Genomic DNA, 12971 nt, shown 5'->3' with positions numbered 1-12971 from the left:
TCCATCGATTGATGATGGGTAAAGATGTTACACACACACACACACACACACACACACACACACACACACACACTGAATTATTATTCAGCCATCAAAAAGAATGTAATGTTACCATTTTCAACAACATGGATGGAGCTAGAGAGTATTAAGCTAAGAAAAATGTCAGAGATAGATACCATATGACTTCTGTCATATATGGAATTTAAGAAACAAATGAACAAAGGGAAACAGAGAGGGGGGGAGAGAGAGAGAGAGAGAGAGAGAGAGAGAGAGAAATCAAGAACCAGAATCTTAACTATAGAGAACAAACTGATGGTCAGCATACCCATACAGGGTAGGAATATGGGTGGATGGATTAAATACGTGATGAGGATTAAGGAGTGCAATTGTTATGAACACTGGGTAATGTATGAAATTGTTGAATCATTATATTGTACACCTGAAACTAATATAACACTATGTTAACTCACTGGAATTAAAATAAAACCTTAAAAAAATAAATTAGTGAGGTATCCATGAAAGTTTAGGAAACACAGTTTACATGGAGTATATTGTGTATTTCTAACTTGTTGAGGTGAAATATGCAGAAAAGAATCACTCTTTTCCTCATTTAGATTTTCAGTAACCATATCCATTGCATGGCTCTCTATCAGAGTACAGTAGTAATGTATCAGCAACAGACTGTGAAATTTATCTCACGTCTTAGGTCCTAATGTTACAAAATAAATAGGTACATTCCAGCCTTTGAACCTTCCAAATCACTTACAACTAAACTGACACAGAGACCAAGACCAATTCACATTTCCTAAAGACCACATACACTTGCAGTGAGATTTTTATTCTCTTAGTATTTGCTTGATCTGCACACATACAAATGAGCTGTGACTCTGCTAACTATTCAGTTCGGCTACCTTCGTGGTCTGTTTGGGCTACTGAATGATTGATTCAGTTTCAAAACTTGTATAGACTGCATGTCATGACCAATGTAAAACCTAAATTACCTACTGTGGTTTTGAGTCAAAACAGTTCTGGAGGTTCAATGCAATAGTAAGCAAAAGTGCTGCATTTATACATTTTCTTAGAAAATATTGCAACATTATTTTTTCATGTTTATTTATTTTGAAAGAGAGAAAGCATGCATGAGTGAATGACCAGGGGAAGGGCAGAGATGCAGAGAGAGACAATCCCGAGCAGGCTCCTTGCGGTCAGCCCAAAACCTGCCTTGAGGTCATGACCTGAGCGGAAAACAAGAGTCAGACACTCAACCAGAAGCCACCCAAGTGCCCCTGGAGCAATGTTATTTTTATTGATAGCCCTTTTAATACAAAGAGGTCAATTGTGTCAATTGTCATTCAACTCATAAAATTCAGTGTGAAGAATCACTGGACCTTACGCTAAAACAAAAAATGTTAATGATTAACAGTCACATCAGAATCTTCTCTAATCTGTGTTCAAGAAACGTGTCTGCAAAATGGAATACTGATGAGAATTTCCTTGTTCAAGAAGTCTATTGACTTCTTTCATACTCCCTCAATGGTTTATGTAAAACTCAAAACTCTGCTTCTTGTACAGTTCAAGGGCATACTATTGACACATACAGCATTTCAATTAAAGTTGAATATTTCTAATTCATGTATTTAAAGATAACTTATTCTAACGATAGCATCCCTATTTATTAATCTAAACTGATGGTGTAACAAGTCTGTACATATGTTGTTAATTGTAAAATTATTATTATACAGATGTTGCTTAAGTTTAGAAATTATAATTACCAAAACCAGGGAGAAAACGCCACAACATGTACCAGAGAAATGGAAAAAGAAATAGTATAAACATACAATGAAGACGGTTAACAATTAAAAATTACTGGACTAATGATAGCCTATAACATCTTCTATGAACCTCAATACCATTAATATGGGCAAAAGAAGTCAGGCAAAAAGGAACAGAGCAAAACTTAATCAAAATAAAATAGATGAAATGTTACTGTGGTTGGTAGGTATTGCGACAGGGCTGTGGGGTTTATCAGGGTATAGGACTTATTGTAAAGTAACTTGAAAATATTTTTAAATGATTGATGAGAATATCCTGTATCTTGATTTTGATTGTCATCCCATGGGTTTTACATTTGTCAAAACTTATAGAACTATATTTTTAAACTGTATGGATTTTAGTGGGTATAAATTAAACCTGAAAAAATGATAAGCATTGTGAAAGTAAACACTGTTAACATTAAACTGAAAGTCTTCTGAGGATTTGGGGGAATTTATAGAGAATAATGAACAGCAAATGTTGCCAAAAAGTGTTTTTATCTGTCCTCAAAATTCTACTTTTTCTGACAATCTCCCAAATCACTCCTTTTTCTCCAAAATTCTTTTTTTAAAACATTCTGGTGTACAGAAGAGTTATCTCTTTATTATCCATCACCTCCCTCAAACCCCAGCCTCAACCCTTCTCATTAATTCAACTTTTCATTGTCTGAAGTAAACCAGTGTTTTTTGGTTTCTCCCAATTGCCAAAAGACACACACACACACAAAATTAAGATTGAAAAGAATAAAGAAAAAAAAAGTTGAAAGTAGAGAGGAAGAAAACTGAGCATACAGCTTAATATTTTATTTTTATTTTTATTTAATTTTTTTAATTTACATCCAACTTAGCATATAGTGCAACAATGATTTCAGGAGTTGATTCCTTAATGCCCCTTACCCATTTAGACCATCCCCCCTCCCACAACCCCTCCAGCAACCCTCTGTTTGTTCTCCATATTTAAGAGTCACTTCTGTTTTGTCCGGCTCCGTTTTTATATATTGTTTGGTTCCCTTCCCTTATGTTCATCTGTTCTGTGTCTTAAAGTCCTCATATGAGTGAAATCATATGATGTTTGTCTTTCTCTAATTACGCTTAGCATAATACCCTCTAGTTCCATCCACATAGTTGCAAATGGCAAGATTTCATTCTTTTTGATTGCCGAGTAATACTCCATTGTGAATATATACCACATCTTCTTTATCCACTCATCCATCGATGGACATTTGGGCTCTTCCCATACTTTGGCTATTGTTAATAGTGCTACTATAAACATTGGGGTGCATGTGCCCCTCAAACCAGCATACCTGTATCCCTTGGATAAATGCCTAGTAATGCAATTGCTGAGTCTAGGGTAGCTCTATTTTTAACTTTTTGAGGAACCTCCATACTGTTTTCCAGAGCCACTGTACCAGCTTGCATTCCCACCAACAATGCAAGAGATCCTCTTTCTCCACATCCTTGTCAACATCTGTTGTTACCTGAGTTGTTAATGTTAGCCATTCTGACAGGTGTGAGGTGGTATCTCATTGTGGTTTTGATTTGTAATTCCCTGATGATGAGTGACGTTGAGCATTTTTTCATGTGTCAATTGGCCATCTGGATGTCTTCTTTGGAGAAGTGTCTATTCATGTCTTTTGCCCATTTCTTCACTGGATTATTTGTTTGTTGGGTGTTGAGTTTGAGAAGTTCTTTATAGATTTTGGATACCAACCCTTTATCTGATATGTCGTTTGCAAATATCTTCTCCCATTGTCAGTTGCCTTTTAGTTTTGCTGATTGTTTCCTTCGCTGTGCAGAAGCTTTTTGTTTTGATGAGGTCCCAATAGTTCATTTTTGCTTTTGTTTCCCTTGCCTCCAGAGACGTGTTGAGTGAGAAGTTGTGGCGGCCAAGGTCAAAGGTTTTTGCCTGCTTTTTCCTTGAGGATTTTGATGACTTCCTGTCTTACAGTTAGGTTTTTCATCCATTTTGAGTTTATTTTTGTGTATGGCATAAGAAAGTGGTCCAGATTCATTCTTCTGCATGTCACTGTCCAGTTTTCCCAGCACCACTTGCTGAAGAGACTGTCTTTATTCCATTGGATATTCTTTCCTGCTTTGTCAAAGATTAGTTGGTCATATGTTTGTGGGTCCATTTCTGGGTTCTCTATTCTGTTCCATTGATCTGAGTGTCTGTTCTTATGCCAGTACCATACTGTCTCGATGATTACAGCTTTGTAGCATAGCTTGAAGTCTGGGATTGTGATGCCTCCTGCTTTGGTATCCTTTTGCAAGGTTGCTTTGGCTATTTGGGGTCTTTTCTGGTTCCATACAAATTTTAGGATTATTTGTTCCAGCTCTGTGAAGAATGCTGGTGTTATTTGGATAGGGATTGCATTGAATATATAGATTGTTTTGGGTAGTATCGACATTTAACAATATTTTTTCTTTCTATCCAGGAGCATGGAATCATTTTCCATTTTTTTGTGTCTTCTTCAATTTTTTTTCATGGCCTTTCTGTAGTTTTCAGTGTACAGATTTTTCACCTCTTTGGTTAGATTTATTCCTAGGTATTTTTGGTTTTTTGTGCAATTGTAAATTGGATTAATTCCTTGATTTCTCTTTCTGTTGCTTCATTGTTGGTGTATAGGAATGCAATCGATTTCTGTGCATTGATTTTATATCCTGCAACTTTGCTGAATTCATGAATCGGTTCTAGCAGTTTTTTGGGGGAATCTTTTAGATTTTCCATGTAGAGTATCATATCATCTGCAAAGAGTGAAAGTTTGATCTCCTGGCCGATTTGGATGCTGTTTCTTTGTGTTGTCTGATTGCAGAGGCTAAGACTTCCAATACCATGTTGAATAACAGTGGCAAGAGTGGACATCCTGTCTTGTTCCTGATCTTAGGGGGAAAGCTCTCAGTTTTTCCCCATTGAGGATGATATTAGCATTGGGTCTTTCATGTATGGCTTTTATGATCTCGAGGTATCATCCTTCTATCCCTACTTTCTTGAGGGTTATATCAAGAAAGAATGCTGTATTTTGTCAAATGCTTTCTCAGCCTCTATTGAGAGGATCATAGGTTTCTTGTCCTTTCTTTTACTGATGTGATGAATCACATTGATTGTTTTGCAGATATTGAACTTAATATTTTCTTTTTAAATAATTATCATTGTGTTACCTTTACCATTTATACAAATGATATATTTGTGCATTATATGGTATATATGTATATTTATATACCATTTATACAAAATATATAAACATAAGAAACTTGGCTTTTTAGAAAGGGAAACCACATGACACTTAACAATAGAGAACAAACTGATGGTTGATAGAGGTGATGGTTGATAGAGGGAGGTGGGTGGGAGATGGGCTAGATGGGTGATGGGTATTAAGGAGGCACCTGTGTTGAGCACTGGGTGTAGTTTATAAGTGATGAATGACTGAATTCTACTTCTGAAGCCAATATTACACTGTATGTTAACTAAAATATAAATAATTTAAAAAGAAAAAAACAAAAATATTGCAAGGTAATCATTCATTGTTAGAACTTTGCTGTATTGTTTTCCCTCCTTTTCTACAACCTGAGACTTTCTTATTGGGGGAAAGCTGTTCTGTTTATATTTATGTCACCAAACCTTATTACCAGTAAATAAATTATAAACAAATGTCACCATGGGGATTATTTCAGGAGGTCCTCAGCATGTACTCCTTATCCTCCTGCCTCTAAACACAGCTAGAAATAATTTCACCTAATTTGTCACTTGCAATTCTATTATACTACTAATCACAGCATGCCTGATCAAGGTGAGCATCTCCTAAGGTAAGTCAGAGTAGTTGAAACCAATGTATCATGCTTTCTGACTGCAATGAACCTGAGGCTTAGATACAGTAATGACCCAAATCTGATCACACATTCTGATTTACATGGGCAAAATGAATGAGTCTGACAATACTGTCTCCTAGATTTAAGCAGTATATTTTTAAATATACAAACAAAGCAGATTAAAGCAATGGAAAGAGGGTTGCAAGTAGGGATAACAGGACTCATAAACAACAGCAAAATTACTTAAATTAGGAACTCTGGTATGACTCAGAAGACTTAGCAAAATTGTGTAACAAATTGTTACAGATTTGTAATAGCACACCTGATAGGCCTTGTTAATTTTAGCACATGCTTTTCTTACAGCTATGCTATAAATCTCTCACGTATTTTTTCTTTAAGTAGATAATTATCTTTAAAGGAGATTAAAAATGTAAAAATGTCTTATATATTTACCCACGTATTTTCCAACTCTGAACTTTCTTTATTTATTTGCATGGAGCCATGATTCCATTTGATATTATTTTTGTTTGAGCTAAATAATTCCTTTAACATTTCTCGTAGTTCAGAATCAGTGTTCAAAGCAGATTCTGTCAACTTTTATATGATACTTTATTATTTTGAAAGATATCTTATTTGCATATAAAAATCTAGGTTGAATTTTCCACCCCTCCATTTCAATGTGCCTCAGTTTTTAAAAACTTTATTTGGGGACACCTGGGTGGCTCAGTTGGTTAAGTGTTCAACTCTTGATTTTGACTCAGGTCATGATTTCAAGGTTCATGGGATCTAGCCCTGTGCTGGGCTCTGCACTGACAGCATGGAACCTGCTTGCAATTCTCTCTTGCTCTCCTTCCCTCTACTCCTCTCCCACTCTTGCATACTCACTTTCTCCCTCAAAATAAACATTTTTTAAATAAATAATAAAAACTTTATTTTTAAATAATTATGGACTTAAAGGAAATAACCAAAAAATGTACAGTGAGGTCATGTGTACCCATCATTCAGTCTCTACCAATGTTAACATTTTGCATGTCTATGGAACAATATGAAAGCTAGGGAATTCACAGAGTATAATCAGATTTCACTAGTTATAGAGTCACTGGTATGTGTTTGTGTGTGTCTGTGTATGTGTGTGTGTGTGACAAAGAGAAAGAATATCTGTAATTGTATTATGTGTAGCCTCATGTAACTACCACCACAATGAAGATATTAATCTACCATCATTGAAGGCCTCCCTCATGATTTTTCTTCATAGGTATCCCCACCCACCCCCAATTCTAATCCCTAACAACTACAAATATGCTTTCCTTTTCTATAATATCATTTTATGCATAGTATATAAATGAAATCACAAAGCATGTATTCACTTGAAATTATCTTTCACACATCACAATTCCCTTAAGGTTCATCGAAGTTGTTCCCAAGTTTTAAAAGTCAGTTCCTTTTTAATTGTTGAGCACTATTCCATAATGTGGTTGTACCATGTGTTTGTTAAACAATAGAATCCTAGATAGATTTAGACCATTTCCTTAATCTTTAAGTATTTCAAATATGCAATTCTATTGTTTTCCGGATATAGTAACATTGATTTTGATAAGAATATTTAGTTTTCTAATTTTCCTTATCTTTTTCTGAACATAATGTGCCTTTTTATATTTTCTCTTTAACTCTATTATTAAAAAACACCCTTTATCAGTGGTTTCCTAGAACTCATTTATGACATATATTGATGTGTGTGTGTGTGTGTGTGTGTGTGTGTGTGTGTGTGTGTGTTCATTTCTTGAAAATGTTTATCCAGCTTGGGATTTACTATCCAAATTAGAATTATAGGTTTAAGGATTTTTCATCTAATTTGGAAACTTTTTGGTGATTATTTTTGCAACTATGCTTTCTTTCCCCTGAGTGGAGAACAACCTTTCTTTCTGGATTCCAATTACACATGCGTTACAACACTTAATAATGTGGCACAGGTCACCAATACTGTTAATTATGTTTTCAGCATTAAGATCAGATAATCATTTTCTATGATTTGGATAATTTCTATTTATATATCTTCAGTTTTACTGATATTAACTATGTGCCTAATCTGCTAATATTAACATATAATTTTTATTTTAGATATTTGGTTCTTTTCTATATGTTCGTTTCTCTCATATTTATTATTTTCTTTGTACCTTTGAGCACATCTTTATGAATTTATGATTATGAATCATGTCTCTATCATCTATTTTTCTTCTAGAATCATATTTTCTTGCTTATCTGTCTGATTATAATTTTGATAGATGATATTCTTAAAGGGGGGCTTGGGTGGCTCAAATGGTTAAGTGTCCGACTGTTGGTTTCAGCTCAGGTCATGATCTCATATTTCCTAAGTTTGAGCCCCACGCTCTGTCAGCATGGAGGCAGCTTGGGATTTTCCCTTCCTCTCTCTCTGCACATTCACATGTGCATGCTTTTTCAAAGTTTAAAATAAGCTTTAAAAAAAGAGAATATTCTTAAACTTTCTCAAAAGCTGAATTAAAAAAAAAAATCCAGTGCTTGGATGCTTGGGGCTCAGTGGGTTAAGGGTCTGGCTCTTGATTTTGGCTCAGGTCATGATCTCACAATTCATGGGACTGATCTTTTGTGCTGGGCTCTGCACTGACAGCACAGAGTCTGCTTGGGATTCTCTTTCTCTCTCTCTCTCTCCCTCAAAATAAATAAAAATAAACTTCAAAAAACCTAAGGAGTATCTAGCTTTGTTCTGACAGATTTATTTATTAAGCTATAACTTTTGGGTCTTATTTACATACATATTTTAGGGCAATTTTTTTAAGTATATATTTTTTGAGAGAGAGACAGAGAGAGAAGGAGTGCAAGCAGAGGAGAGGCAGAGAGAAAAGGAGACAGAATCCCAAGTAGGCTCTGTGCTGTTAGCACGGAGCTCGATGTGGGGTTCAAACTCCCCAACCATGAGATCATGACCTGAGCTGAAACCAAGAGTCAGTCACTTAACTGACAGAGCCATGAAGGTGTCCCTTTAGGGCAGGTCTGCAGCAAAGTGCATAGTCTACTACTAAGAAGTGAATGTTTTTTATGTCTAGTGAATGCCCTATATAGTCAGAAAATTGTTCCAGTCTGACTGGCATGAACTTGAATGTTTCATAAGCATTTGACTGAACTGCTTCATTCATGATTTTCCAGAAATTATTCTTTCCTGCTTTTGTTCTTTGCCTGAATTCCTGGAATTTTACCCTGTGGATATAAAGGTTGGCATTCAAAGACACAAAAGGATACTTTACTGATTTCTGAAGTTCTTTATCTGCATATTCCTCAATCCTAACACTTTGCCCTGAAAATTCTAGTTGAGTCTGTCTCCTGGAACACAGGTGTTTCTCTCTTCAATTCAAGAAGACCACTAGGCTCTGTCTCTTGCCCCTTTCCAGCTCTGTAGTCTGGAAATTGTCTCCAGGTAGAAGGCAAGGGATTTCCAACACCTTCTGCCATTTATTTTGCTTCTCTTAGTGATATATCTCAGTTCTTTGTTGACTGTTGTGCAGTGTTTGAAAACCATCATCTGAAAGTTGCACAGTGTCCAAGATTTTTATAATAGGAGGATAAGCGTTATTTTTATCAAAAATCAGATTTGCATTTCCTTTGAAGGCATCTCTTTACTGTAGTTGGTTCAAACAAAAATGTAACTAAATTTATCTAGATTATAATAATTAATATCAGTGATACAGTAACCAGTAATACTAATAACTACTATCAATGCAATCATTATTTACATTAAGCCATTGGTAAATTATATTTTATTTTCTCAGTGACATTTTGATTATTATAATATTGTAGTCTTTCCAAAGATGAAAATACTGATGCTCAGGTTACTGACAAGATTATGATGTCACATATGTAAGAAATAGCAGCTCTGTACTTTTTCATTCTTTTATTCAACAATTATTCTTGAATGCCAACCAAGCAAGGCTTGAAGAACATAGCAATAAAACAAAGCAAAAGCCCACTGGCTTACATTCTAGTGGCTATGTGCAGAAAAAACCAATAATAATGAGTAAAATCTATAATATTATAGATATGGTAAGTTCTACAAGAAAATAAAGCAGGATAATAGCACAGATAGTATCTGAGAGTAATTAAAATTCAGACAGTGTAGCTAGGAGATGCTCTGTGAGTGTCTTTCGCATTAAAATATGAAGACAATGAGGAAACCTGAGGAAAAAGTAGTAGGGGATAGGATCAAAAAGTTAGGGTGGGGTGGAGGGGGCACACCATAGAGAATCTTATCAATTTTTGTAACTTACTATAGTAAACAGAATACTCATTGGAGTGTTTTCTACAGAGGAGAAAAAAAAAGATCTTTGTTTTAAAGAAGCATTCTGGATGTAATGTTGAAAACATAACTAAGCAAACAGGCACTGAAGCAGGAAGAGGTATAAGAGGCTACAAGAGGCCAGGTTTGAGATGACTGAGCTCTGTATCACAGTAATAATAGGTAAAGTGCTCAAATTACACATGTATTTTCAACCCTGATATTCAAAGCCAGGCCAATCTTACGCCAAAATCTATGTGGCTTTAAATTTTGTACCCAACACTAGAATTTCGCTCTAATTACCCAATGCAGTACCCTTTGTGCACAAGTACCTAGTGTATAACATGACTTTATTAATATTTAATGGCGCATTGCAAAATTCTCTGGATTAAATGCTTCTTGAAATACAGACAATAAGCTTTGTTTCGCACACACGCATGCAAAATTAACCATAATGAAAATCAAAGGTCATCATGCTTTAAAAATTGTTAATGCAAATCATGCTATGCAAAAGAGAAAGCAAACTCATTGGAGGCGACCAGTGGACATGGGCTGGAAAAGCAGGGCATGTCTGAGAGTCCATGAATGGTAAAATATTTAAGTATGAGTAAGTGTTGAGAATCTAGAGACAAGGAATAATAAATAAATGTGACATCATACCCTAACATCTAAGAAGGAATGCATTACTGAGAGGGAAAAAGAGGTCACTATGCTTACGTTTAGTTTATCCTCTGCAACATATCTTCTACCATTTGAAACAAAGACTTAACCAGGATGACGAACAGGAAAAATGTGTACTCCTTTACAAGATGAAAAAAAGAGGTCGTTTGGTAAAGTTTCAAGAATAAATTTACTGAGACCTTGAAATCATATGTATGGATTGGAGGTATATGCAAAAACTGAGGCAAAGAAATATTATGGGACTGATTTATTTATCCTAATCTATCTGATGTCTTCCTTTCCTGATAAACAAGACCGGAACAAGCAACTTCTCATTTATTTTTCATAATAATCTTCATTTGGGCATAAAATCCTCTATTAAAACTTTGCCAATATTTATGAAGTAGCTCTTCCTGCTCTCAGATAGAAAATGGAGTGACAGATCATGCTATTATCATCATCAAAATTAAAATATATAAAAAGTATGATCTGTCCCTCTTTAATTCAGATCTTGTCAATAGGATACATAATTCTGTGATTAGCTAAAATAATGTATAGGATTCTCCTCCTGGAAAAGTCTTCTGCTAGTATGGAGTACAGTGTTAGGGTAATTCAGTCCATCTAAAGGGACGGTTTTTAAAAATTTTATAAAGACAATTAGCATTTGTAAAATTCATACTTCTTATTCACTAGACTGCATCTATTACTGTGATTCCACCTAAATTCCTATAAACGTGATGGTGTAACTCATTATATTAATTATTCTTCATATTTCTCTGTAAGTCTGTGTAGATAATTAAAGGGAATTCTTATGTCAAATCACATTAGTGAAGTAATACATCAAACATTTCTCATAGCAAATCCACAACCCAATAGAACAAAATTCCAAATATAAAATGAATAGAGGGTTGCCTGCGTGGCTCAGTCGGTTAAGTGTCTGACTTTGGCTCAGGTCATGCTCTTGTGGTCTGTGAGTTCAAGCCCCGCATTGGGCTCTCTGCTGACAGCACAGAGCCTGGAGACTGCTTCAGATTCTGTGTCTCCCTCTTTCTCTGACCCTCCCCTGCTTGTACTCTGCCTTTCTCCCTCCCTCTCTCTCTCTCTCTCTCTCTCTCTCTCTCTCTCTCTCTCAAAAATAAACATTAAGCAATTTTTAAATGAGGTCCTACTATTTGCAACAAGATGCATAGACCTAAAGAGAATTAAGCAAAGTGAAATAAGTCAGAGACAAATATCATATTATTTGACTTATATGTAGAATCGAAAAAACAAATGAACAAAAAAGTACAGAGAACTGATGGTTGCCAGAGGAGGATGTTTGAGGGGATGAGAGAAATAGGTGAAGGGGATTAAAAGGTGCACATTTCCGATTATAAGTAAGCCATAGAGATGAAAGGAAAAGCATAGGGAATGTATCAGTAATATTTAATAACCTTATACAGTGACTACACACATCATGGTGAGCTTTTAATAACCATTAATGTCTCTTTATGTATGTATTTATGTGAAAGTATTAATATATGAGAAAGTCTTGAGAGATGAATCCAGGGCCCAGAAAAACTAAATTGGATGGTAGGAGGAAATTTGTTATGTGGTTAGAAAAGAGCCAGTTTTAGATACAAAGTAACTTCTCATTATGGGACACATTTTGTAAAGAAACATGAGCTACTGTAAGATGGAAGTGTAAATTCCCTTCTGCCCTTAATGTTGTGATGTAGTATATCTCTAGAGGGACCCTGTTCAAAAGTAATATTATCAGAGAACGAAAACCATTAGCACATTTTCATAAATTATGTTTAAATAGTTGCTATAAAAAGTTATAGAATTTTCAGGGCTTATACTAAGGCAAATCATGACAAGGGAATGGAGAACTCAATATGGAAAAGTGCTCCATAGTAATTCATATTAGGGTTTTCCCCTGTTATATCAGGCTATATTTCATCAGAGATTTATGTGCTTATGCAGAGTGGGATCCCAAGGATACAGAGATTCTGAAGATTAATTTTCAAACTTTATTAAGATCATCCTTGAATAGAATACATCATAAATTCCTCTGTCTTTTACTTTTGATATATAGACTTAAAAACACTCAAAGCACATATACACTGTTGAAATAAAGCATTACAAAAATACCAGTAACTAAACATGTTCCTTTGTTTTCCGTATGAACTAAGGAACATAAAGAAAGTGACCTTATGTACTTATTCTCTACCATCAAACATAATTTTGCTGAAGTGCACAGGGGATGCACAAATGTCAAGATTTAAAAAAAATATTTTGACAAGTTTAGCTTTATTAATAAAACTAACATCCTTGAAATCTACTCTCTTGTTTCATAGTTCTAGGCCCAATCACTTCCGGGGACAATAAACCATATTCCTTTCTCC

The sequence above is a fragment of the Herpailurus yagouaroundi genome, unplaced genomic scaffold (assembly GCF_014898765.1).
Source record: "Herpailurus yagouaroundi ecotype Mexico unplaced genomic scaffold, PumYag 141, whole genome shotgun sequence".
In the NCBI taxonomy this organism is placed as follows: domain Eukaryota; kingdom Metazoa; phylum Chordata; class Mammalia; order Carnivora; family Felidae; genus Herpailurus; species Herpailurus yagouaroundi.
The sequence above is the reverse complement of the archived record's forward strand: the minus strand, read 5'-3'. Positions refer to the sequence as shown.